Source organism: Protopterus annectens, chromosome 6.part1 (assembly GCF_019279795.1).
Source record: "Protopterus annectens isolate FY-2018-M chromosome 6.part1, PAN1.0, whole genome shotgun sequence".
Lineage (NCBI taxonomy): Eukaryota > Metazoa > Chordata > Ceratodontiformes > Protopteridae > Protopterus > Protopterus annectens.
Genome location: NC_056738.1, coordinates 171,638,405 through 171,666,136, shown reverse-complemented (window position 1 = coordinate 171,666,136; position 27,732 = coordinate 171,638,405). Strand labels below are relative to the sequence as shown.

The 27,732-nt window shown below is 43.3% G+C and overlaps 1 protein-coding gene across 1 annotated transcript in view; it reads left to right on the top strand.

Annotated features, from left to right (window-relative positions):
- The window catches only part of TTC21B (tetratricopeptide repeat domain 21B), a 3,240,027-nt gene that overhangs the window by 2,509,232 nt on the left and 703,063 nt on the right, over positions 1 to 27,732 (top strand). The window lies entirely within an intron of this gene.

The following is a 27,732-nucleotide window of genomic DNA, read 5'->3' as shown; positions in this document are numbered from 1 at the left end:
TTCAAATAAAAACTCAACCAGTGCAAGTCTTTCATTTGGGACTATCTTATCCCTTTCTCTCTGTCTATACTCTATTAATCATTGAGAGGACAGGTAATCACTAGCCTAGAGTTCAAATGTCTTCTTGATCTCTTCCCATTATGTTACCTTTCCTTCACTAATTATTTCTTCCCAGTACCTTGGTTCCTTTGTCAGCTTCCTCCAGTAAATTCCAGTTCCCTCGTCTGTTCTCTGTATGCCTAATTGCAGTCATCCATATCAGCAGACTTTTTCTCCATCTCCGTGTTGGCTTAATTCTTAGTATGCTTTCTGCTATTTAATGGATGTAATATTCTGCATGACTGTTGTTATTCTCTGCAAGAATACACTTTCTGCTGTTTCACTTTGACATCATTGACTTAAGCTGGTTAGAGCAGTGTGTGAGCATGACACTCCAGTATGTAACACTCAGAGGTCACTTAAAAGTCCCCATGGCCGACACTCTAGAAATGTAGAGGGGCAATACAGGATGAATTGAAGCCTGTTGACTGACATGTGAAAGTGCAGGATATGCTTTTCACCTGCCAAAACCAGGGCAAGTGGTTTATAAATGGATATATAGTGGTCTGAATGGCAATTGAGCAGACCCTTATTAAACAAAAATAATAAAATAAATAAAAATTAGTGCTAGGCATAAGGTGCCACAGGAGCTGAGGAAACGCACAGTATTTTGTGTAGCACAGAGTAACAATGAAAGAGAAGCAGAGCACAACATAGTATAAACAGAAGTAGCATGCATATTAGAACATAGCTGCACTGTTTCAAGTACAGCAATTAAAGGAGTGTGACATTGTGTAATCTCAGTAATCCAAAAATATAAATATGGCAAAAGACACCACAGCAGAGGCACGAAATAAAACTAGCTGAAATTTTATTAAAAACAGAAGTAAGCGCTTTCAGGCAAACATGCCCTTCATCAGACAATAAGAAACAGTTAAAAACCAACATTTAAACATACTGTTGTCCAATCACATTCAGTAGTTTACCCTCCTTTGTCTCAGAACAGGTTTTAAAGGAACAGTTACATTTAAACCAGGACTCTTGTCAGCCTCAAGTCTTATGGTCCAGCTTGATTCACCACACTCAGTTTCGTTAACTAAATCCCCCACCTCTTATATTTTTATGCATCACTTGTAACACCATAAACTTAAAAAAATGGTCTGAACATTCTGAAATATGCAGTGCTACGGCATTTCGTACGTCATAATGTCTAATGTCATATAAGTGCTCCAAAAGTTCTCCTTCAGCACGCAGTTGGTCTTGCCAACATAAAATGAACTACACTGTTGACATGTACCTAAATAAACTATATTCTTAGTTCTACAGTTGGCATATCCCCTCAATGAATAGGTCCACCCTGTTCTAGGATGTACAAAAGAATTGTTAGTACACATGTGAGTACAAGCCCTACAACCATGACATGGATATGTCCCTACACGTCCAGTTTTCATAACAGTAGATATGTTAGACATAGGTTCCTTGCAAAGCATGTCCTTCAAATTTCTATTCCTTCTGAAAGTGAACCTAGGTCTATTCCCAACTATCGCTGCTATTCTGTGATCTGATTGTAACACATTCCAATTACATTGTAAAATGTCACAAATCCCCCTTATATCACTGCTATATGTAAGCAGTAATTGTCCTCGTGGAGGACCAAATCTATTGTGTCTTTTATTAGTACCTCCATTGGTACCCCTATGATACCACGGTTTAGTGGTCCCATCACGCTTGATTCTAATTTCTTCCAAGGACCCATCTATCAACTGTCTATCATATCCTCTTTCTACAAGATTACCCATCTCAATTTCAAACCATTCCTCACTTGTACAAAGCCGAGAAATCCTATGGACCTGTCCTTTCACTATGTTCGTGAAAGAATGTCTAGGATGCATGCTGTCAAAGGAAAGCAGACTATTTTTCCAACATTGCTTCTTGTATAACATAGTATCTATCTTACCTAATGTATCTTTCACTAAATGTACATCCAAATAATCAATATCAGATGTCGAAGAACTAACAGTGAACCTAAAAAACTCTGTGGTGTTTTCAAGATAACCCACAAAAGAAAGTAATTGCTCAACTGTGCCCTTCCATAAAAAGAAAACATCATCGACAAAACAAACATAATATCCCAGATTGTCAGACCAAGGATGAGTGTGTTGGAATATCACCTCATTCTCTCAAAAAGCTAATACAAGGTTAGCATAAGAATTGGCACAGGGTGTGCCCATAGCAACACCCTGTGCCTGCCTGTAATAACTCCCTTGGCATGTGAAAATATTATGCTCAAGTATCAAAGCCAGCAATCTACAAACTCTTTCATTGCTGACATCATCCAACTGTGCTTTGTTTGCCAAAACATGTTCTATGACTTTGAGCCCATAGTCATTGTCAATCACAGTAAACACATTTTTCACATCCAAAGTGACAAACATATAATCTGAACATTTTGAACTCACCATATAACAAGGCAAACTGGTTAAAAAATGTGCTGTGTCTCTCAAAATCCTGGGGTATAACTCAACCACCGGTCTTAGGGCACATTCAACCCAAATGGACACATTTTCAGTGGCCCAACCCCTCTCTGAGACAATAGGTCTCAGGAGAGGGTTGGAGCCATCTTTATGTAGCTTAGGTAAACCCTTGAACCTTGTGTCCATTTGGGTTGAATGTGCCCTAAGACCGGTGGTTGAGTTATACCCCAGGATTTTGAGAGAGACAGCACATTTTTTAACCAGTTTGTCTTGTTATATGGAGAGTTCAAAATGTTCAGATTATATGTTTGTCACTTTGGATGTGAAAAATTTGTTTACTGTGATTGACAATGACTATGGGCTCAAAGCCATAGAACATATTTTGGCAAACAAAGCACAGTTGGATGATGTCAGCAATGAGAGAGTTTGTAGATTGCTGGCTTTGATACTTGAGCATAATATTTTCACATGCCAAGGGAATTATTATAGGCAGGCAAAGGGTGTTGCTATAGGCACACCCTGTGCCAATTCTTATGCTAACCTTGTATTAGCTTTTTGGGAGGATGAGGTGATATTCCAACACACACTCATCCTTGGTCTGACAATTTGGGGTATTATGTTCGTTTTGTCGATTATGTTTTCTTTTTGTGGAAGGACACAGTTGAGCAATTATTTTCTTTTGTGGGTTATCTTGAAAACACCACAGAGTTTTTTAGGTTCACTGTTAGTTCTTCGACGTCTGATATTGATTATTTGGATGTACATTTAGTGAAAGATACATTAGGTAAGATAGATACTATGTTACACAAGAAGCAATTTTGGAAAAATAGTCTGCTTTCCTTTGACAGCATGCATCCTAGACATACTTTCACGAACATAGTGAAAGGACAGGTCCATAGGATTTTTCGGCTTTGTACAAGTGAGGAATGGTTTGACATTGAGACTGACGTCCTTATGGATAATCTTGTAGAAAGAGGATATGATAGACAGTTGATAGATATGTCCTTGGAAGAAATTAGAATCAAGCGTGATGGGACCGCTAAACCGTGGTATCATAGGGGTACCAATGGAGTAGATTTGGTCCTCCACGAGGACAATTACTGCTTACATATAGCAGTGATATAGGGGGGATTTGTGACATTATACAATGTAATTGGAATGTGTTACAATCAGATCACAGGATAGCAGCGATAGTTGGGGATAGACCAAGGTTCACTTTCAGAAGGAATAGAAATTTGAAGGACATGCTTTGCAAGGAACCTATGTTTAACATATCCACTATTATGAAAACTGGACGTGTAAGGACATATCCATGTCATGGTTGTAGGGTTTGTACCCACATTTGTACTAACAATTCTTTTGTACATCCTAGAACAGGGTGGACCTATTAATTGAGGGGATATGTCAACTGTAGAACTAGGAATATAGTTTATTTAGCTACATGTCAACAGTGTAGTTCATTTTATGTTGGTAAGACCAACTGCATGCTGAAGGAGAGAATTTTTGGGCACTTATATGACATTAGACATCATGACGTACGAAATGCCCTAGCATTGCATATCTCAGAATGTTTAGACCATTTTTTTAAGTTTATGGTGTTACAAGTGATGCATAAAAATGTAAGAGGTGGGGATTTAGTTAATGAAACTGAGTGTAGTGAATCAAGGTGGATCAAAAGACTTGGGGCTGACAAGAGTCCTGGTTTAAATGTAATTGTGCCTTTAAAACCTGTTCTGAGAAAAAGGAGGGTAAACTACTGAATGTGACTGGACAAAGTATGTTTAAATGTTGGTTTTTAACTGTTTCTTATTGTCTGACGAAGGGCATGTTTGCCTGAAAGCGCTTACTTCTGTTTTTAATAAAATTTCAGCTAGTTTTATTTCGTGCCTCTGCTGTGGTATCTTTTGCCATATTTATATTTTTGGATTTCTTCTGTTTTTGACATAAAGCCTTAGATGCAGGACTTTTAGTTTTTTGGATTCATAATCTCAGTAATACAACCAAAAGTAAACTGGTAGTACCTTTTTGATTAACATTCCATTATAACATAGTGAGGACTCCATAGCACATGGTATCATAACACGTATTCTACTGAAAAGATAATGTTGACCCAGACATAATGATAGTTAGTACTCTATGGTAATAATTCAGCACAGACTGTCCTTATAAAGGAGGCTTCCAGTGTGTGCTAATGTGTCTCCATTAATGGCGGTGAGACAGGGCTATCCCATGTTCTACTTTATGCAAGGCACTCTGTATCTGGGCAGTGCCCTGTGAAATAACATCAAAATGGCAAACATCAAGAGATTTTTAGGACAGAAATGTAAAGTTGCCTTGAGTACTTGCATAAAACTACTATTTTGTATTTGAAACAGCTAAATATTACATGAATCAACATAGAAGATCAAATTAGTTACTTAAAATATATATATAAGAATGAAGAAGCTTTTCTTCTCAGGACTCTGCTGAAAAGGGGGTGTTTATAACACAGACTTTCCCGGTAAACAAATGGTTTCACTGTTCAGTTGCAATAACTGCATTATGTTGACTGTATACAGTCTGCTATGTAACACAGGCAAATTCCTTCATCATTACTGCTTCCCTTGAATGGAACCAAAACCAGCTGGGGGTCAAAACAACTGCTAACATACAATATATTGCAAGCAGAGTTGTCATGAACACAAAAACACCCACCATACACATAGACCAACTTATGCTGAGGCACTAAAAAAGCAACCTTCCCAAAACTCAGACTTCCTAAGCCTATAATTAGCAATGCCAATCCTCAGCAATCTGTAAATCTTTTATCAGTAGCAACACCAAACAACACACATACGCCTACACCCAGTGGAGCCCCAAGAGCAAAGCCCATAAGGTAGTCAAACACATTACCTAGGACTCCATTTTTTGACACACAGATGCCCCACTCACCAGACTGAACAAGGCGAAAGTAGTTGTTAGTTGCTTATCTGGAGCCAGGATCAACAAAGTTATGCATGCACTCAAATCATTACACCACAAGTACCAGTATGAATCTGTCATAGTCCAAGTGAGTCTGAATGACCTGAGACATACCTCCCTGGACTTCAGTAATTGTCTTAATTTCCGGCGTCATTCTAGAGGGATTCCATATTTGTCAGTGTAGGAGGACATGGTTACCAAACCACCTTGTTTTGAAAAGTATGCTCTGTACCTGTTTTCCCCCCCTAGGCTAATGAATATTGACTAAAAATGTATCCCCACCATAGAGGCTTTTTTAGGCAATGCCAAAATTGACAAAATTGCTGACATAGCAAATAAAACCTGAAGAAACCTAAAGATGTTACAGCTCAATACTAAGAGCTTAAACAAACACCACACCCTACAAGCTCTCTAAGAGCCTAAACAAACACAACCTACAAGCTCTCCTCACTCTAGGGAATATAGACATATGTGCCATTACTGAGATATGGCTTAAAGCCCAAAATGTATTCCAGCAGTGCAAGGCTTCAGTACCTTCCACAAATTTAGACCATCAGCTGCACAGACATAACAAGTATACCTTTAGTTTGGTCAACAGGATGAAACCCTGAAGTTTATCCATGCGTAAATCATCTTAGACATTCCCACACCATATCCTAGCAAGCTGTGTCACCTTCTGTGTCCCAGGAATACCATAGCTTGCACCTAGAATCACTGAAGATGCTCACCATCCTACCAAATACCCTATTCATGGGAGAATTTAACTATACCTCTGTAGACTGGGAAACTTACACTGCCTTAAAATCATAGGGACAATGATTCATGGACTTTATTTACTAGGACATTACACTAGGAGTTGTGCAGCCCTCTCCCATATTAGTGAGGACCAGATCCAGTATGGCTGCACTCCTGGTTGGTGTACTGAGAATCTGGTCCTCATTGCATGTACGTTTGGTGTCATATATGATTCCCAGTTAATAGTGGCGTAATTAAAGTTGCCCATGAATATAGTGTTCGGTTGGATGATGAGAGTTTCTAATTAGTTTAAATACATGGGTCATAGAGGGGAGCCTGTAGCTTGCAAGGAAGTGGTAGTGGATTTTGCCCATCTTGATTTGAACTTGGAGAAGCTGAAGTGCATTGTATTGTTGGACCAGCCTTGAAGTATAATTATATTGATGTAAAATGAGACACCTCCACCTTTAGTCACTGTCTGTGTAGTAGCTGATCTAAATGTGTGGAAGGCATTATAACCTGGCATTGGTGTGCTCTCCACAGCTTTAATCCATGTCTCAGTTGACTACACAGACATCAACATTCTGTAGGGTGAAAAATTTCTAGAGAGCATATTTTGTTTACATTCCTAGCATTGAGCAGTAACACCTTTGGATTTTCTTGTTTTTGATTTGCTATGTTTGAAGTGCTTTCAGTTTGTTGGTGCCTAAAAATGCACTCTGGGAGAACAGTGTTTTAGCTAATATTCAAAAGCCTAGAAGGGAGAGGTGCAGACCATCCCTGTCAAAGCAGTGTGGTTTGTTGACCATCTCTTTCCATGCTGACAAATATTGCACCCCCCCTTAGAATGGCACCAGAAACTAAGCCAGATGTGATGATGTAAGGTATTGCCAGTTATGCCAGGAGAAGGTACGGCAGTGGATGTGTAACATATGCCAGCGTAGCTAGCTGGAGTTTTGTAAAGAATTGTATGTCATTTGTACATCAAACTGATTTGTAAAGCTGCTTGTGTTAAAAAAAATGTACCAACAGTGTGTCCAGCTGGACAGAAAAGAAGTACACCTGTATGTCAGACTGTATTGTAACTATTGAAATGAGTATATTGTAACAGAGGATACTGGAATAGAAGAGGTTAATCTCAGTCTAGCTAACTTTGAAAAATAGTCTGAAATTAAATTACCTGGTTTAGGCCATAAGGACTGTATTTTACAGTTCTGATTGCAGCCAGAGACAAAATGTCTGTAAAAACCAGGGCTAGGAATCCTACTGTATTGTCCTTATAGGTGAACTAATTGCTACCCTGGAAGGGTGAAGGTTTTTGAAATGGATGTTCTTCGTCTTCCCTTGCTGCAGTCCTGACTATTGGGCCGATGCAGAAGCAATTTTGCGAGTGCAGGTTGGCGTTCTGAGATTTTCGAAACCGAGTTTCAGACAAACAGAGTTGGCTAAGTAACCCAACATTTTGGTTTTTCTTGCCTCAGTATTTAACCGGATGTCAGAAAAAGTGAATAACTGTATTTCTTGTGGGAAGCAGATATTATCATACATTGTGTATACCTTGTTTAGGCGCCTGAGCACGGCGTTGTTGGTTGCCGCTCTTGTGCTAGATTTAACATTAAACTATTAAGAGGAGGCTTGATTGTGCTAGGTTAGTGTTTGGGAAGCGTTGCAATATACTTATGCCGCCGGATGCTCGGCGCCTGCTTCATCTAAGAAGCAAGGACAAAACAGTGAAGTCTAGGGTGAGGAACCGCAGTCCCGCCCGCCGGTCCTTTAGAAGGCTCAGGGGAGCCAGAGGTTTTGCCAGGAGTCTCTATGGAGTCTCAGGCAGATACTTTACTGTTACAGGATGTGCCTTCTCAGGAGGTAGGCCAGGCTGAGGGGGCTTCTCAGGTAACTGTTCTTCCCTCTCTTCCCAAGGTAGTTAGGGCCTCTCCTTCTGTTGCCAAAGCTTCTTTTAGAGGAAGGCCAAGTTCAGCTTCTGTAGGGGCTTCTCCTAGCATTTCGGGCTCTGTGCCTAAGAAACATATGCTTAAAATGGCAGAAGATTTGATTACTTTGATTAGAGGTTCTATGCCCCCACCTGATAAGAGGCCTAGGGTGGAACAGGAGTTTGATAGTTTTGAACAGTGTTCACAGGCTTCAGAGTCTTCTGTGGAAGACTTGCAAGAGTTTCCTACTTATTCTGATTCTGATGTGGATGATTCCACTCCTTCAGCTTCTCTCCTGAGGATTTTTTCATTTTCAGAGACTCTTCACTCCATGAGGGAGCACTTTAAATGGGAAGGCCAAGATTACTCTGACTCCAAAAAAGGCTTAGGAATTCTTGTTTTTGCCCCAGCATAGGCCTTTAGCTATTCCTCCTGTGTTGAATGTGGTGGAGGATGTTTTTGCAGAGGCTTCTCTGAACCCTGATTCCTTGCCTCCTGCTCCTGTTAAGCCTGATAGGTATTATAGGGCTCATAAGTATTTGTTTAAGAGTCCCAGGGCGGACCCAGAAACTGTTTCTCAGGGGCCTAAAGGTGTCACAGCTTCTGTGGTTGAAAATCCTGTACCCTCTGATAAAGAGGCAAGGGCTTTGGATAGGTGGGGTAAGAAAGTATACTTCTTCCACTCTAGCCATGAGAATTGTCAATTTCATATGCTGAAATATCAGAATTATCTCCTTTCACAATTGAAATCTAAGGTGGATGCTTTGGAAGGTATTGAGTGTAAAGAATTGCTGGATTTGGTTCATGTGTCTGAACAAGTGGGTAAGCATTCTTTGCAGTGTGGTTTTGATGCTGTTCAGGCCTCCTCGAGGGTGGCTGCTACTAGTTCTGTTCTTCGCAGACATGCATGGTTGAAGGATCAGAATTTAGCTGAGCATGTTAAGACCAGGATTTTGGATGCTCCTTTACAGTCTGATGTGTTGTTTGGTCCGCCTGTGGAAGCAGTTTTAAAGAAAATGGAGGACAAAGCTAAGTCTATGCAGACTGTTAAAGATTTTGCAGGTGCAGCCTCCAAGTTTAGTAGAAATTGGCCTGCTAAGGGGTGGACATATCCTGCTTATGGTTCCCAGTCTAGGGTAGGGTCTGGGGCGGGGAGGGGCAGGGCTCCAGGTTCGTTTAGGCCTAGATCAGACAGTTCACCTGCTCAGACTTCTGGTGAGGGCAGGGGTCAGTCCTTGCAGAACCAATGACCTGCCTTTTCAGCTGCCAGTGGACTCTCGGTCTGGCAGCCCTTTGGGAGGAAGATTGTCTCTTTTCAAAGAAAATTGGGATTTAATCACTCAAGACAGATGGGTGCTGGATATCATTCATCACGGTACAGATTTTATTTCCACACAATGCCCCCTTTCAAAGGCATGCCAGATGTTCCTCCTCCACAAAGAAAAGAGGCTTACAAGCAAGTTTCTCAGTTACTCCAGATTTATCTATCCTCAACACTTATCTGGACATTCCCAAGTTCAAGATGTTGGCGTTTAGCAGCACTGTTACCTCTGCTGGGCAAGGATCACTGGATGGTAACTTTGGATCTCAAGGAAGCTTACCTTCATGTGCCCATAAACTGGAGATTTTCATTATCAGTTCTCTGCATTGCCCTTTGGCTTATCTAGGTTCTGGCTCAGATAGCTTACTTCAGGCTTCAAGGCATTCAAATTTATCCTTACTTGGACGACTGCCTGATTCTGGCTCAAGAAAAGGAACACCTTCTACAGCATCTGGAATATGTCATAGCAGTGCTAAGATGCCTAGGGTATTCTGTGAACGAAATAAAGTCCAGTCTAGTACCCTCTCAAGACATGTGCTTTCTGGGTGTGAGACTGAATACAGCAGATGGCCTTTTTAACCCCGGACAAACAAAAGAGTCTGTCACTTTACTTCCATCAACTATCTCATCAGTCCGTGCTGACTGCAAGGACAGTCCTTCAAGCATTAGGGTTCATGGCATCTTGTATTCTGGTGCTTCCCAATGCCAAACTGCATATGAGGAAGCTGCAATGGTATCTCAAAAATGTATGGACACAGCACTGCCAAGATTTGGACACTGTCATTCAAATAATACCTTGCCTTCAAAAGGAATTCTTGTGGTGGGCTCAGGAATGTCACCTAAACAAGGGACTCTCTGTGATCAGATTTTAACGACAGATGCCTCGGACACTGCTTGGGAGCTCATCTAAATGGAAAGTGGATACAAGACAAGTGGCCTGCCAGACTACAGCATCTACATATCAACATGAAGGAGATGTTAGCAGTCCAGTTTGCATTGATGGCGTTCAAGGAGTTACTTCTTCCAGGGCAGGTGTTGATTCTGACAGACAACACAACTGTCATGTGGTACATCAACAAGCAAGGGGAACACATTCTTATCCTCTATGCAGGCAAGCAATGATTTTATGGGAGACTGCGTTAAGCCTGCAACTGACTCTTCAGGCAAGGTTTCTGCCAGGAGCACAGAACTCCCTAGCAGATGTATTAAGCAGACAAATCATGGATCCCCAGTGGAAACTGGATCTTCATGTATTTCAGAAATTGACAGTGTCATGGGGAACTCCAGACATAGATCTGTTCGCTTCTCCACTAAACCACCAGCTGCCAAAGTATTGCACAAAGGGGTTTCATCACACAGCTTGGAAAGTGGATGCTCTGTCTTTCAGTTGGAAAAACCTTCATGTCTATGCCTTTCCACCTCTACCTCTTCTTTCAAAGGTATTACTAAAGGTCAGACAGGACAGGCCAAGGATGATTTTGATAGCTCCAGATTGGCCTCGGCAACACTGGTACCCACTTCTAAGGAGTCTTGTAAAGAAGCCTCCATGGCCTTTACCTCTGATTCCTCATCTGTTATCTCAGAAGGACGGTCATCTGCTCAATGTCAAGCTTCAATCTCTTCATCTCACAGCTTGGCATATTCTGTGTTGAAGCATGGTAGGTCTCAGCTTCCTCAACAAGTTTTAAATGTGATTATGGAAGCTAGAAGGCCTAGTACTAGGAAAAATGGAAGAGATTTTTATTTTGGAGTACAGCAAAGAATTTGGAGATTTCAGAGCCTAATTTGAGTGTGGCTCTTCAATATCTTACTGAATTATTGGACAAAGGTTTGTCTTTCTCTTCCATAAAGATTCATGCTGCAGCAATTTCAGCTCACTATGATTGTGACCCACCTTTGTTTTCGCATCCTTTGTTCAAGCAGTTTCTTAGAGGGCAAAGAATATAAGACCCCGAGCTCCTACTCCTGCTTGGGATCTCAATTTTGTGTTGGAAAAACTTACTCTACAACCTTTTGAGCCTGCAGCTACTGCTGAATTGAAATATTTGTCATGGAAGACTGCTTTTCTGTTGGCTATTACTTCTGCAAGAAGGGTGTCTGAGTTGCAGGCCCTTATGGCAGTTGAGCCCTTTGATTTTCCATAAGGACAGGGTATCATTACGTACTAATCCTTCCTTTATGCCTAAGGTGGTTTCTAGTGTGGCTTTAAACCAAACTATTCATTTGCCTACGTTTTTGCAGATCCTCAAAATAAAGGGGAAAAGATTTTGCACACTTTAGATGTACACAGATTATTTGAGCAGGACTAAAGATTTTAGGCAGTCTCAGCAGTTACTTGTTTCTTTTGCTTTAGGTTCACAGGGCAAGCCTGTGTCAAAACAAACTATTTCTAGGTGGATTGGCTTTTGCATTGCATTTTGTTATTCCCATCATGGCAAAGAGGTTCCAGCTGGGATTAGGCCTCATTCCACTAGGGCTACTGCCACTTCAACAGCATTTCTAAGGTAAGGATATTCTGGAAGCAGCTACTTGGAGTTCAGTGCATACTTTCTCTAGGCATTATCACCTGCCTATATACTCTAAGACTAGAGCTGGTTTTGCCACAGCTGTTTTACAAGGCATGTTGTCAGCTCCTGCTACTTTATAATTTGCCAGCCTCCCTTACCTCTGCTTTGGGATTCTACCCAATTGTCAGGACTGCAGCAAGGGAAGACGAAGAACATAGTACAGTTTTGTACCTACCATAAATGTAGATGTTTCCTTCCCTCTGTGTTTCAGGGTGGTTGTGTAGGTGAGTTTACATGCTTATATTTTTTATATATATTACTGTATATATTGTACATGTTTTTTGGTGCAGGTTGTTTTTGGGACTTGTCTTTTTGGGTCTTCTGACATCTGGGGCACCGGCGATAGCCCTCTCTCTGGTGGGGCGACTGGGACGCGGACTATACCCAATTGTCAGGACTGCAGCAAGGGAATCCTCGAACATCTACATTTATGGTAGGTACAAAACTGTACTTTTTATAGCTTCCAGATGCTATAACACATCTTAACAAAGCTTTATGTCTGTGTATTATAACACATATGTGCTAGATTCTGATTCATTGTTTAGTAAAGAGGGTAGTTTGGGAACAGAGTCAGATAACCAGATGTGTGTGATATCATTCTGTAATCCAGCACTGAAATGATGTTTTAATACTAGATGAGACAGAAGTCTCAGGGCAGTCTTTTGTGAAACCTGGCAAGAAGGAAGATCACTCACCCTCATCATCTTTCCTTGCTCTAGTAAGTGAATTAGGGGACAGTAATTCTTAAGATCAATCAGGAAAATATAGTGAGATTAGTTAAGTATTGTTTTTCCTGTATCTGTGTGAACTTTCCATCTGTGTTATTTTTAATATTTCCTGTGAATGAAACTCTGTTTATTGTAAGTAGATATTTAATATGTTCATGTTCTTTTATTATTTATTATTAAATATATGTAAATGTTTCATTGCGACTGGTCTTTTAGAGAATATTTTAACCTTTGAGAGTAGTTGTATTTATTTGGTGACATGACACTGTGGCTGCTCCTGAAAGCTTTGCTGCATTGGCCAAAATTCTACAATTTTTATTAGTATTAATTGTACTAAGCATAATTGGATACTCTGGTAAGAGCCTTAGAGTAGCTGGCTTTGGAGTGTTCTGGTGGCAGTGTCTACCTTATAGTCTGGGCAGAGGGGTCTTTGCTGATAAAGATCTGCCAGCCTTTCCCAGGTGTGTGTGTGTGTGTGTGTGTGTGTGTGTGTGTGTGTGTGTGTGTGTGTGTGTGTGTCAGTCAGTTACTTGGAATAGAGACACAGGGCACTGGTTTCATAGAGTAGGATGGTGGACGACTTGGCTTGGAACACTCAGCTGAGGACTCAGCTCTACAGCTGTGGTCAGTGTGGAATCTTATTTCGGGCCTGGTGAGAGAGAGGGAAACCTAGCCCCAGGATGGGAGCATGTTTCCCAAGTGCCATTAAGGCCCTTAAGGGAAATTGTGCTTGGTGCAGAGAGCTGCATCTGGAATTACTGTGTGTATGTATTTTTGCTCCAAGTGAACATCTCTCACCGTTGTCAGTGATGAGGATTGAGACTTCTTAATTATTGGCCCAGAGGAGGAATGTCACAGCAATTATTAAAGTCAGTCATCTTTTGTTTGTATTGTGATATCATCCTTGGAGAAGGTAAAATGCTGCTTAATGCTGGGCTCATACCAGCCTGGGACATGCATTTGGAGAGCTCCGTGATATCTCTCTTCATATAGTCTATGGAATCTTCATATAGTCTATGGAGGTATCTCTCAGTGGTTATTTACACCCTCATGAACTATGCCTGAATTATTCTGGTACTTGTGATCCAATGACCTGAGTGCCTACATAATGTGGAGGATCCTAGCCTCTGATAAGCAATTGACATTGACTTTCTCCTTTCTCAGCCTGGTGAGAGGGACATCAGTGTGTCTCAAAATGGAGTCTCCACTGACCAGAATATTAATTGTGTGGTAACTTGTCTTATGGACGTAGAAGTAGAGGCTCCATGATATGTGTCTGTATGTGTTGATGTGGTTGTTATTTTGAAACACTGCATTTGGGGCTGCTGATGGTACTTATGTGTACTTCATCTAGGAGATCTTTGGGGTTTACAAAGGTTGCATTTAAGTGCTTCAGCATATGTGGGTCTATCTGTCTGCTTTGAATTGTGTGTGTTGATTTTAGCGTGTGTACTACTGACATCCTTATTGACATTAGGGGTGTTTTTATGCGAGAGCTTTGCCTCCAGTGACATTGTAGAAGTACATCACTCACATACCATATCAGTTTGTGTGAGAATTGTCAGTAAACATGAGGCAATTTCTACATTGCTTCAGGATGCCCATATTCACCAAGCTGGTAACTTGAGATAGAGGGAAAGTTCATATCCATGGCAACAGATCTTTTTCTGTTGATTAGACAGTTGGAGTGAGAATATAGAGTAATGTCAGGAGTATCTCGTTTACAACTCTCGGGGCAGTGCTTGTCACTGCACACTAGATGTTCTTCATGTTTCACTGTTGCAGTCATCACCTGTGGGGTTATTTCTGCTGTGGTAGCCCTCGGTTGGCCCAAATACCAGAGTCAATGTTTTTGTGCGCTGGCTGCTGTCGCCTGTAGTCTGGCATCAGGCTGTCAGTGCTATAAAGCAATGCAGCCGACGTCATTACATCAGTCTTTCCTGCCGTGGAGCCCATAGCAGAAGCAGTTCGCACGAGTGCCAGTTGGTCACTTCCAAAAGTTGAATTTCAGCAGAAAACTTCTAAAGCTAAATACACCGTGCGGGACCCTTTTTTCTTGCTCTAACTGATGTCTAAAAAGTTAACAATTGTCTCACCTGTGGAAAGCTGATCCCACACCGAGACTTTCATTTTACTGCATCACTTGTTTAGGCCTAGACCACGACTTCCCTCATTGCCAGTTCTGTGCCCTCTTTAATGCGAGAAATATTTGCCGTAGAACTCTTTTTGTAGACAATTATTTCCGTGTTCTGCCTTCGAATTCCGATATGGCATCCATCAGCCAACAATCTGTGGATATTCTGAAAAAACTTAGAGATAAAGATAGAAACAGGTGACACACGGCTAAACCTTCCGACGATGCTACCGGTAAGCAAGTCACCGATTTTCTGGAATTCACTGAGGTGTTTTCACAGCCCCTGATGCCCGACTCGCTGTTTACACAGGCCTCTGCCGAGACACTTTCTGAGTCTGGTATGCCACAGAAGTCTATTTCGTCTTCCGAGCCTTTGGCTGTCTCTGCCTTGGTTGGGTCCAGAACTGTGACGCAGGCACCGGCTTCTGAGGAGGCCTTCCTCACTACCGATTCTAGACAAAAAACGACGTCTTCATGTCCAACTTCCGCTTCTCAGAGACTGACGGATTCACTCAGTCCTAGAAGCCAGGCCAGTCCTAGGAAATCTGCTTGTAGCCACCATCTTGCTACTGCTCCCCCACCCCAACTCAAATGCTTAAAATGGCAGAGGATCTCATCTCCCTTATCTGAGGCACTCAGGCCCTCATTTCTAAAAGGAAAAGGCATCCCTCTTCAGAAATTATGACAGACCAAGAGTCTGAGGAATCTGATTATTCTACTTTTGAAGAGGAACAGCGTCCCTTAACTGTTTGAGGATTCAGATGCAGAGGAGTCTATCCCTTCTGCCTCTGCTCCAGATGACCTCTCCTTTGGGGAAACCCTTTATTCCCTTAGGGAACATCTCCAATCGGAATCTCAAGACTTCCCACAGTCTAAGAAAAGACTTGGAGAGTTTCTGGACCTGCCCCAGCACAGACACCTGGCTATCCCACCAATTCTGGAAGTGGTGGATGATGTTTTCCATGAATCCAGCTTAGCCCCACATGCCCTGTCTCCTGCTCCAGGCAAACCCGACAGGTACTACAGAGAGTACCGGACTCTCACAAATACCTGTATTGAAATCCTGCTGCAGACCCTGAAGTCATTTATACAGGGACCCAAACAAGCCAATATTAGTTCTGCCAAGAATCCTCTTCCTTCTTACAAAGACTCCAAAGCTCTGGACAGATGGGGTAAGAAAGTATACACCTCTGCAACCTTAGCTATCAGAGTACTCAGCTGTCAATTCCATATGTTAAAATATCAACAACGCACTTTGGAACAATTAAAATAGAAGATTGCTTCCTGTCTTGACTGTGCCAACTCAAAAGAGCTGACAGAATTGCTACACTCTGCTTGTCAAGTGGCCAAGCACTCATTCAATGTGGATATGATACCCTAGAAGCCTCTACCAGGGCAGTATTGACAGGATCTGTTATTAGGAGACATGCATGGCTGAAGCGTTGATGCACCTCTAGACAAGGAACACCTGTTTGGGAAAAAAGCAGAAGTGCTTAAAAATATGGAAGACAAAGCAAAATCTATGCAAACAGTAAAAGATTTCTTTCAAATTCAACTGCCCAGATTCAGCAGAAACTATCCCTCTAAGCACTGGGCCTTCCCTGCACCCAGCAGACAGGGCCAAGGTAAGCCCCAGAGAGATAGGCCTACCAGGCCCCTATCCCAGGACCAGCAACAAAGCAAACAATGGACCACTTCTGTCTCTATGGCAGGGAGTTCTAAGCCAAGCTTTTATGGCAAGCACTCACTATGACTTTCCCTCCCCCCTCTGCCCTCCCTCAACTCATCAAAATCTAGGAGGAAGGCTCATCCTCTTCAAACACAATTGGGTTTCTATAACCAAGGACCAATGGGTCTTAAAAATCATTTCTCAGGGATACAGATTCTCTTTCAGCGAACTCCCAATTCCATGAGGGTACCCAGACCTCCCCCCAAACCAGTGGTCAGAGGCATTGAAATAGGTCCAGATCTTAATATTCCAGGGGGCAGTAAAACCTGTCCCTCCAGACTATTTCCTGTTCCCAGGAAAGAGGGCACTTTCCACCCCATCCTGGATCTATCCAAACTGAACACCTCCTTGGTGGTCCCCAAATTCAAAATGCTAACTTTGCAGCAACTCCTGCCTATGGTAATAAAAAATGCTTGGCTTGTGACACTAGATCTAAAAGATGCCTACCTCCACATCCCCATCAGGGAATCACGCAGAAAATCCCTGCGGTTCAGAGCAGGCTATCAACACTTTCAGTTCTCTGCACTGCTCTTTGACTTATCTACTGCTTCCAAACTATTCACCAAATGCTTGGCCCTGGCTATAGCATTCTGCAGACAGAGAAATACATAGATTTATCCTTACCTGGAAGACTGCCTCATCCAATCAGAGTGCAAAGAAAAGTTGCTCCAGAACCTTCTCTTTGTCACATCTCTCCTCGCTTCCCTAGGGTTCACCATCAACGAGAAAAAAATCAGAACAAAACCCCAGCAGACAAATTATTTTCTGGGGAGCTCTGCTAGACACAGCAACCCAAATGGCCTTCCTATCCCCAGAAAAGCAGAGCTTTCCTGCCTCTCTCCTTCACCCAGCTGGCTTCCAAAAGCCACCTCACTGTGAGGAAGATCCTGCAAGCCCTGGGATACATGGCATCTTGCGTCCTTATCCCCCTCGCCAGGCTTCACATGAGAAAACTTCAGTGGTACTTAAAGAACTTTTGGTGTCAGCACTCTGTCACTAGACCACACTCCCTCTGCTTCCATGTTTAAGGGCTGAATTTCTGTGGTGGGCAGAGACCTGTGCCATCAACAAGGGTCTTCCCTTCGTCCACCGGCCTTCCAGCCAGACCATCACTACCGACGCCTCAGACATTGCTTGGGGTGCTCACCTAGCAGGCAGGTGTACCCAAGGCCTTTGGAATGCGCAGCAACTTCACTTGCACATCAGTCAGAAAGAAATGATGGCAGTACAAAAGGCTCTGACTTCCTTCCAACCCCATCTCAGGCCAGGGGTCCTCCTTATAAAAACAGATACCACCACAGTGATGTGGTACATTAACAAGCAGGGCGGCACCCAGTCTTTCCCCCTGTGCAGATTGGCCATGAGTCTCTGGCTTACAGCCACCTCCATGGGGCTACACCTAATTGCCCAATACCTAGCAGAGGTCAACAACACCTTGGCAAACCACCTAAACAGAAATGTATTGGACCCCCACGAATGGCAGCTCCACAGAGAAATCTTCCTACAAATCACTCAGGAGTGGGGGACCCCAGAAGTGGATCTCTTTGCCTCACACCTCAACCACCAGCTGCAAAGGTTCTGCACCAGGGAGTTCCACCTCCTGGCTTGGAAGTTGGATGCCTTGACCTTCACCTGGAACTCCCTCTTTGTGTACGCATATCCTCCTCTGCCCCTTATTCCCAAGGTTCTGATCAAAATAAGAGAGGAGAGACCAAGGGCCATCCTCATTGCTCCAGATTGGCCCAGACAGCATTGGTACCCTCTGTTACGCAGCCTGACCTTACAGCCCCAAAAGCTGCTTCCCCTGAGGTCAGACCTCTTGACCCTGGAGGGGGGAAAGGTACTGCTCCCAGACCTACAGACTGTCAATCTTTCAGCATGGCTTATACACTAAAAACTAACAAGGAGTCCCTGTTAAGCAAACAGGTCATGGACATCATCACAGAGGCCAGAAGGCCCAGCACAAGAAAATCATATGCAGGAAAATGGAAAAGATTCTGCTCCTGGAAACAATCAAAAGGGGGGCAGTACCTCCTAACCTTCCATCCCTCTGACCCTGGATTATCTAGCAGAGTTGCTCAATAGTGCCCTGTCTTTCTCCTCTATTAAAATTCATGCCTTGGCCATTTCAGCCCATTATGATTCAGACCCACCCCTCTTGTCTCATCCTTTGATTAAGCAATTCCTCAAAGGGGCTTCTAAAATCAGGCCTCCCTGAAGGCCTGCCACGCCACCCTGGGACCTGAATTATATGTTAGAAAAACTAACCTTACCTTGTTTTGAACCTGCCGCTTCTACTGAATTGTAATACCTCTCATGGAAGACTGCCTTCCTACTAGCTATCACCTCAACCAGAAAGGTCTCGGAACTTCAAGCTCTCATGGCTGTTGAGCCCTTCATCATTTTCCATGTGGTCAGTCTCTCCCGGAGGAGTAACCCCTGGTTTATGCCCAAGGTGGTATCTGATGTGACCCTTAACCAGGCCATACACCTCCCTACTTTCTTTCACAACCCTCAAAACAAGGGGGAAAGCATCCTACACTCACTAGACGTACACAGGCAACTCAGATACTGTCTAGGCCATACCAAGCCATTCAGGAAAAACAGACCAACTTCTTGTAAGCTTTGCCCCAGGGGCAGAAGAAAAGCCCATCTCCAAACAAACCTTTTCCAAATGGATTTCACACTGTATCCATTTTTGCTACAGACTACATGGAAAACCCATCCCCAAGTCTATCTGTACCCACTCCACTAGGGCAACCTCCACTTCCACTGCCTTCCTCAGAGGAGTACCCACCAGGGACATCTTGGAAGCGGCCACCGGGGCCTCTGTCTATATCTTTACAAAATATTACCACCTACCCCTGTTTTCTAAGTCTAGGGTCCTTCCACCCCTTTTCTCAGCTTTGGGAATCCTCCCACAGGTGATGACTGCAACAGTGAAACATGAAGAACATAGTACAGTTGTGTACACTTACCATAAATTTAGATGTTCGAGTGTATTCAGTGTTGCAGTCTTGGTTTCCCTCCCTCCATCCCCCATTTAATATCTTCCCGTAGGGGGACATAAGCTTTCCTAGGTGGATTTTAGCCAACCGGACCTCTTCTCTCTTTTCCGTTATGCTTCTGATGGGTTAGGACAAGAAAAACTGATGTAATGACATTGGATGCCTTGCTTTATAGCACTGACATCAGACTACAGGCGAAGGCAGCCGGCGCACAAAAACATTGACTCTGGTATTCGGGCCGACCAAGGGCTACCAAAGCAGGGATAACCCCACAGGTGATGACTGCAACAGTGAATATACTCAAATATCTACATTTGTAGTAAGTGTACACAACTGTACTTTGTCCTGTGTGCAACTAGAAATTGGGGAAATATCTATGGTGCTTTTACAGGAAAAATGTCAAGACGTAAACAAAAAATGTGTACCAATAAGTAACAGAAAGCTTTGCATATCCCAGAATGTTTGTTGCTTTACAGTAAGCCATGGTGGTGCAGCGGTTAGCATTGTCGCCTCACAGCAAGAGGTTCTTCCGTTCGATTCTTGGCTGGAGTGCCTTCTGTGTAGAGTCTGCATGTCCTCCCCGCAGTCGTGTGATGTTAAATATATGCAGGTAGGTGCGAGTGTGAATGGGCATGCCTTCATTGAAGGTTGGGTGTCGGGCTGGCAACTCGGCACTGTAAAAATCCACTACCAATCATGAGCAGATCGGAGTTCCGTTGTGGCAACCCCTAACCGGGAAAAGCCGGAAGTCTTAGTAATAAACAAATCACCATGGCTCTTTTTCAAATCACAACCACATTAAGTTTTCATATGTTGTTTAGTTTCACATAATGTGTTTTTATGTATCAGCTTTGTCCTGTCAGGGATGTTCTGCCATCGTGCACAAATACATTTTTAGGGTATTGTCAGTGGTAGGCCACGGATGGTCAAGACATACCTGATGTTGTCAGTCTTCATCCATTCTTGACTGATGGGGTACGGTTCTGATCCTCAGAACAATCCAGCCATTACATAGCTCACACCAGCCAAAAAACTCTTGAGTTAAAGGTCTACCCATAATGCCCCTCTCTACAGTACCCCAGATCTCATTTGCCGCTCTTGTAGAAAGACACGTCGGCCAACTCTCTCTCGCAGCTAAGTATATTCTTCTTGAAATATAACTATAATTTTCAGTATTTAAAGTTTTCTCCTTTAATATTTTTTTTTCTAGTGATGCTGGTAGTTGTTTTCAAGTGCCTTCCCCTTTTTCTGTGTCCCTTATACCACTTGGTATTTCTCGCCTTCCGTAGCTTGTAGTTTTTTCTTTCCCTTCTCTAACTTAACGATAGGTAATCTTTCCTACCATCGCTGGTAGGATTCTTCTTTTCTGTGTGAGTGGGTCTGTCTTTTCTTGTCCCACCCCCCCCCTTCTTTATTTTGCTTACCATGGCAGATGAGTCAAAATCTACCACAGGCTTTAAACAGTACCAAGAGTGCTGCAGGAAAATGCTGAACTCTAACGGGCTTGAGAAATGTGTTTATTGCTTAGGTGCACCACATCTTGGCAGTAGTAGTTCTAGCTGCCAGGGCTTTAGTAAAAGAACCCTGGCAGAATGTAAGAATAAGCTTATTCTTAATGGGCTCCTTAAGGCACCCTTTGAAGAAGGCTTGTCCATGGTCGACCAGTCTCCTTTGGCCTCTGGTTCAAAATTTAGTTGCTTGGTGCCAACATTTCTGTTGGTGATGACACCAAAAAAGCATAAAAGCTCCTTCTGCTGGATGTTCTAGAGAACCGAAATCTAAGGTTCCAAAAATCTTGGAATGTACTGAGTCTTCAGCACCAACTGCTGTTTTGGTGCCATCGACACCTAATTCGTCATCGTCACTGACTACAGCACCAGTACCAACTATGACTTCTATATTGGCACAGACTTTATCAACTACCATGTCGGTACCGACATCTCCTACAGTGCTGCAGTCTGTAACTTATCCCCTGGTGCCGAAGTCTGAAGCATTCCATACACCCAGGACAAGATATTCCCCACAGTCGACCCCGTTCTGGGTCACCTTCCAAGCCATTTCTTAGAAAGACCTGATTCACCCACAGGATTGTCCATTCGCTCCACCAGGAGTCTCTCTGAACTTGATGTAGTGAGGTTGGTTGTCCAGCTTCTGACAGCTAGGGGTCTTCCTCCATCTCCTCAGCCCCCTCTTCCTTCTGGACTAGGGGAGTTTTCTCCCTGTATCCCTACATATGTTCCTCCTCTGACCTCTTCACAGGCTTTAGAGCTGTCGAATCCAATCACACAGGCAACAATGGTTTCAGTGCCAACAACATATTTGTCTTCAGTTCGGGGCACAGCTCTGACTCCCTTGGTGTCATGGGAACTGATGGGTCCCAGGGATCAGTCCTCTGCTGTCGGGTCTGAGGGGTTTGAGTCATGTTCTGTTTTTTATTCAGAGTCGACCTTACCACTTCGGTCTGCACCAGCTGCAGGTCTTTCCTTGGTTTCGGGTTTGGAGGTGGGGCTCTTGGTGCAGGATGTGAGCCCAATTCCGAGTTTGTATGTCTCTGTTATGGGCTCCCATCCCTCCGCAAGGGAGCCTGTTCCCCATGCCATGGAGATAGAGTTGGCCACTGCTACTTCTCAGGTGGCTCCTGTGTTACCAGAGTCTCACCCTCTGACCCCTGTCATTCCAGAACTTACACCAATCTCAGTTCCCGGACAGTGAGCTCCAAGACTGCAAGAGTTACTGTCCAAAGACCACCCTTCTTCTGAGTCCTCGTCAGAAATTCCCACTGACGTGCCCCATTGGAAGAGACTGTGTAAGAGGAAACACCTAGACACCCCCTGAAGAGTCCGTCACTGAGGACACAGATTTCGATGAGGGGGAGCATTCCCACTGGTCACCCCCAGAAGACATATCCTTTGGAGACATCCTGGAAATCCTCAAACATATGTGTAAGTGGAAGTCCAAAAACCCTTCCTCTGAGGAGTCTGTGTACTTGCAGGCCTTTGGAGCTCAGCCATCTATTTCTTGGGTGACTCCTCCCTCTGACGATCTTATTAAGCCGACCGCTCAGCAGGCTTGGACGGCTCCTGATTCAATAAAACCAATTCCTCGGAGACCTGATAGAATACTCTCAGCACCCAGGGATCACTGACACTAGGCAAAAGGCTTAGAAGTAGATGCCATGGTGGTGGCAGCTGCCACTAAAAAAGAACTAGCTGAGGAAGGTTCCAGTCTTCATCCCCCCCAACCGAGAGTCAAGGACAAATTTGGGAAGCGAATCTACTCATCATCGATCTTTACTATTCGGTCCTTGAACTTCATGGCACATTTTACTAGGCTCCAAAGGGATCTAATCAAGGAGGTATCTGATATCGTAGCAGGAGCTGTGGCTGAGGGGGTCCAGGAAAAAATGGCCTCCCAGCTAGCTACCCTGGAGTCTATATCTAATTCGTCCATGAGGCTCATTGCACATGCAGCCGAAGGGGCAACAAAGTCAGACAGTTCAGGCACTGCTGTTTGATGACATGCTTGGGTGCGACTGTGTGAATTTGTGGAGCCATTCAAATCTTCCTTCATCAATGCTTCCTCTGACAGATCATCTTTGTTCGGCTCCAAGGTTAAGGAAACTCTATCCAGGTGTGAGAAAATGGAAGGACCTGTCTGTGGTTGGCATACATTTTTCTGCTCCTCAATGAGCCTATTCCAGGAATCTGAGGTGTGGGAAGATATGGTTCAAGAAGTCCCAGAAGCGTTTCCAGGACACACATGGTTCAGACTCACCTCGAAGCAGAGGGGGGAGTTCAAATGGAAGATGCCATCCAAGAGTCAGAGGTGGCCTGCAGAGCCAGGGATCCAGGTAGTGTTTCTCTGGCCAACCCTATCAGCGCTCCTGAAAGGAGGCCCAATTGCTTACCTCTGGAAGTGGTTGGGGGGAGAAATTTTCTTTGCATCCATCAGTCTGGCAGCATATAAACACAGATGCATGGGTGCTGCCAATAATTTCTAGCGGTTACCTTATCCCCTTCTCCCTTCACCCAAGAAATCCATCAAGGCTCCCCGACGTTCCACCCAGTCAGCGGGACCAAACAGCCATAGAGGTACAAAAACCGCTAGACAAGGGAGTCATCCAAGAAGTCCCACCAGACCAAAGAGGATCCGGAATTTACTCAAGATTTTATTTAGTGCCAAAAAAAGACAGGGAACTGGAGACTGATTATGGATCTTTACGTGGTATCTATTTGATTCTGGATTTTGGCACTCTAAACAAATTTGTTCAACAGTCCAAATTCTGGATGGTCACGATTCAGTCAGTGCTTCCCTTTCTGGAAGAAAATGATTGGATGTGCTCTATAGACCTTCAAGTCGTGTATTACCACATAAAAATGGACAAACGCTCAAGAAGTTTTCTCTGCTTCTGGCTAGGAGCCAGTCACTATCAGTTGAGTACTGCTGTCTGGTAAACATGCTCTGTTGTGTAGCCTCTCTACCTGCTCACAGGTTGAACAGAATTAAATCTTAGGTTCATTCTGTCCTGCCCTCAAAGTACAAGCTTGACTGATACTTCAAGCATTAGGGTCCATGGCAGCAGCAATAACTCTGGTCCTTTTAGCGAGATATTACATGAGATTACAATGGTTACTAGCGAATCAGTAGTCCATACTAACTCACCCGATGAACCATCTCATAATTCTCACCAGAAACGACCTGTCCTGGTGGATGGAATCCAAGCAGATTCTTCTGGGCTGCTCCTTTGTTCCTCCTCAACCCAAAGCCATAGTGACCACAGATGCTTCCCAGATTGGGGGGGGGGGGGCATTATCTGGGAAAGATAGTCCAAGGCACTTGGTCCATGTTACAGGCCAATCTGCATATCAAAGTCCTGGAGTTGAGAGCGGTGCTTCTAGTGTTGCAAGCATTTCATTCTGTCCTCTCTCAAGGAACAATAGCAGTTCAGTCAGACAACAATTCTGTAGTCTGGTATATCAACAATCAAGGGGGAACCAGATCCTATCCCTTCTGTCGAGACGCCCCCCCAAGTGTGGCAATGGGCCATTGTCTCCAACTGCTTTCTGATAAGCAATGCACATTCCAGGGCATTCAAACATGATAGTGGAGACACTGAGCAGGTGCATTCTATTGCCTCACAAGTGGCCTTTCAATCCCATGATAGCAAAGAATATCTTTCTTGCTGGGACCAGCCTTGCTGCAACCTCTTTTTTTCACCCCAAAACAAGTGCAGATGCTATTTTGCCCTGTTCCCCGAGATGCTCTTTTCCTTGATTGGCCCCCAGGTCTCCTCTGTGCCTTTCCTCCTTTCCCTCTGATTCCACCCTTTCTCAAGAAAGCAGCGAGGTTGAGAAGCAAAGTAATTCTCATTGCACCCTACTGGCCTCGGCAAATTTGGTTTCCCTTCCTATGGCCTCATCTACTTCACCGTGCATGGGCTCTTGACCGAGTTCCAGACCTTCTGTCTCACCCTCAGGGACTGGTGCATCCCAGTCTTGAAAGTCTCAAGCTATCTGCTTGGTTCCTCCGATTCCATTAGTTGCCAGGCATAATGATATGCCATCCCCAGTGAGAGAAATTTTGCTTGCATCACATAAACCATCCACCAGGAAACTCTACCTTAGTAAGTGGAAGAGGTTTTCAATCTGGGCTTGTGATAAGGGTCTCAACCACTTTTCAGCTACAATGGAAAAAGTATTAGAATTTCTGGACATCCTTTTTGCAAAAGGACCTTCCACTTCTACTGTTAAAGTAATTCTAACCGCCATCTCTAATTTTCATAATGGATTCGGAGACCTACCTTTAATTTCACACAGACTATATAAGGTCTTCCTCAAGGGAACTTGGAAAACACTTCTGCTTTTAGCTGTGACCTCTGCAAGATGAGCTTTCAAATTGCAAGCCTTATGTTCAAAGCCTTCTTACTTACTTTTCCATAAAGATGGAGTTACACTCAGGACCAATCCATCCTTTCTTCTGAAGGTGGTTTTAGATTTCAGAATCAATCAGACTAAAGACTTACCAGTCTTCTTTCCAAATTTTACCAGCAAAGGTGAATACTTCCTACAATTGTTAGACGTACACAGACAGTTACATTTTTACCTCAATAGAACTAAAGAATTCAGGAAATCAGAACAGTTATTTCCTTCACTGGGCTAACCTTAGGAAAATCTGTCTAAGGTTATCTTGTCAAAATGGCTAAGAGATTGCATTACTTTCATTTATAACAAAAACTATCTAAAATTACCAATGCCTGTTGAGGCTCATTCCACCAGATCCATGGCTACTTCAGCTGTTTTTCATTCGAAGGCTTCCATGGACCAAATATGCGCAGCAACATGGGCTACTCCCCATACCTTTATCACTCATTACAAATTGGATTTGGTTTCCAGAGGAAGAGCTGCCTTTGGTTCTATGGTTCTCAGGAATATTCTTCCATAGGGCCACCCAGGATCTAAAGTAGCTGTGGACTGTGTCCCATCAGTCAAGAATGGATAAAGACTGACCTCATCAGATAAAGAAGTTACATCTTACCATAATGTTCCATCTGTGTTGTTGATCTTCATCTACTCTTGATATCCCTCCCTCCTTCCCCCTCCTGGGGACTTCTGGTGGAGCAATTTTTGTCCTGGGTCTTTGGTTAGGATACTCCTTGGACATGGCTTCTTCATGGTGTTTTAATTTCTGTCTATGTGTATATCTGGATATGGATATAAGCCTTTCTCTAAGATTGCAAACTCGATCTGAGGCAATGTAGAGAGGGCCATTATGGTTAGACCTTTAGCTCAAGAGTTGTTTGGCTGAGACAAGCTATATAACGGATGGATCGGTTCCGAGGATCAGAATCCTAACCTATCAGTCACGAATAGATGAAGACAGACAACACAGATGGAATGTTAAGGCAAGACAAAACTTTTTTTGCTTAATTCATTTTATGATACATCTGTGACCTGAAAGTGGAGTTATTTTATTTTTATCAGGTTATTTTCATAAATTTGTAATTAGTGTCTTAATGCAGCAGGTTCAGATTGATTTTAATTATGTGCAGAATGGATTTGTTTTGCTGTTTAAGAATGAAACATGTCAGAGAAAGTGTGTATGTGTGTTTGTGTGCCAGAAACCTGGCAGCATACATCAGCAAAAGCCCATATTTTACAATTGTAACAGCACACACACACACTTAACCACTGTGCCATAATATGATGTGTGTGATTTACTTAATCATTATGGCAGCATTTAACTCCACTAAAAGACTCAATTTAGCACGTGAAACAGCAACATGCATTAACTATTTTTGAATGCGCAGTGTGATATGTGTTTTTCTTTATAATTGCAGTACTGTCAGAAATATTGCTGCTAGCAAGTATAGACAGAATGATTAGTGGTTGTGTCAGAGCAGGTGTAGCAACATTTGCATGGGGTCTTCCCCAAAAAAGTGTATAGGTGTGTGTGTGGGGATTGCGGGGGAGGGGCTGGAAAAAAATCTGCTAAGGCAGGACATGCTGTCAATTTTTTCTTCCTGTTTTCAACACCCATTTCCTTCCGTTAGAGAAAATTAATGTCATCCTTGCTTAATTTCTTCACTTTCTTTACCTTTTAAATGTGTTCTCTCATCTTCCAGGACATCAAACTATTTGATCTTAGTCCAGGATAGCCTCTTCCCTAACCTGTGCTGCTAAGTTCCACTCCTTTCCCATAAGCAGTGAAGCTGGTGTCCATACATAAAATGGAGAAGATGGGCAACCATGGTAATGGGCATCAGCAGCAGCTTCAACATTAAGAAAGTTCCCCTATCCTTCCTCAAGTCAGTGCCAGGGGGTGCATGATGGTGCTGCAAAATGAATTGGGGGCATACTTCCTATCCCTTGCATCCAAGTGTGTATGATACAAGAAGCATAGTACACTGCTGTAGCTTAATACTTTCTAGCCTAGGGGGTGGACCCAGAGCTTTTAAACCCATAGTCTCCTCTCAGGATATACAAATAGATGGACAGCCACTTGATCTCATTCCCCCATTTTGTCAGGTCTCCCTCCTTCACCTGAGATGCTCGTATATGTCTGGTTGCAAATATCTTACTCGGATAAAACCTCTGGACAAGTTTTGT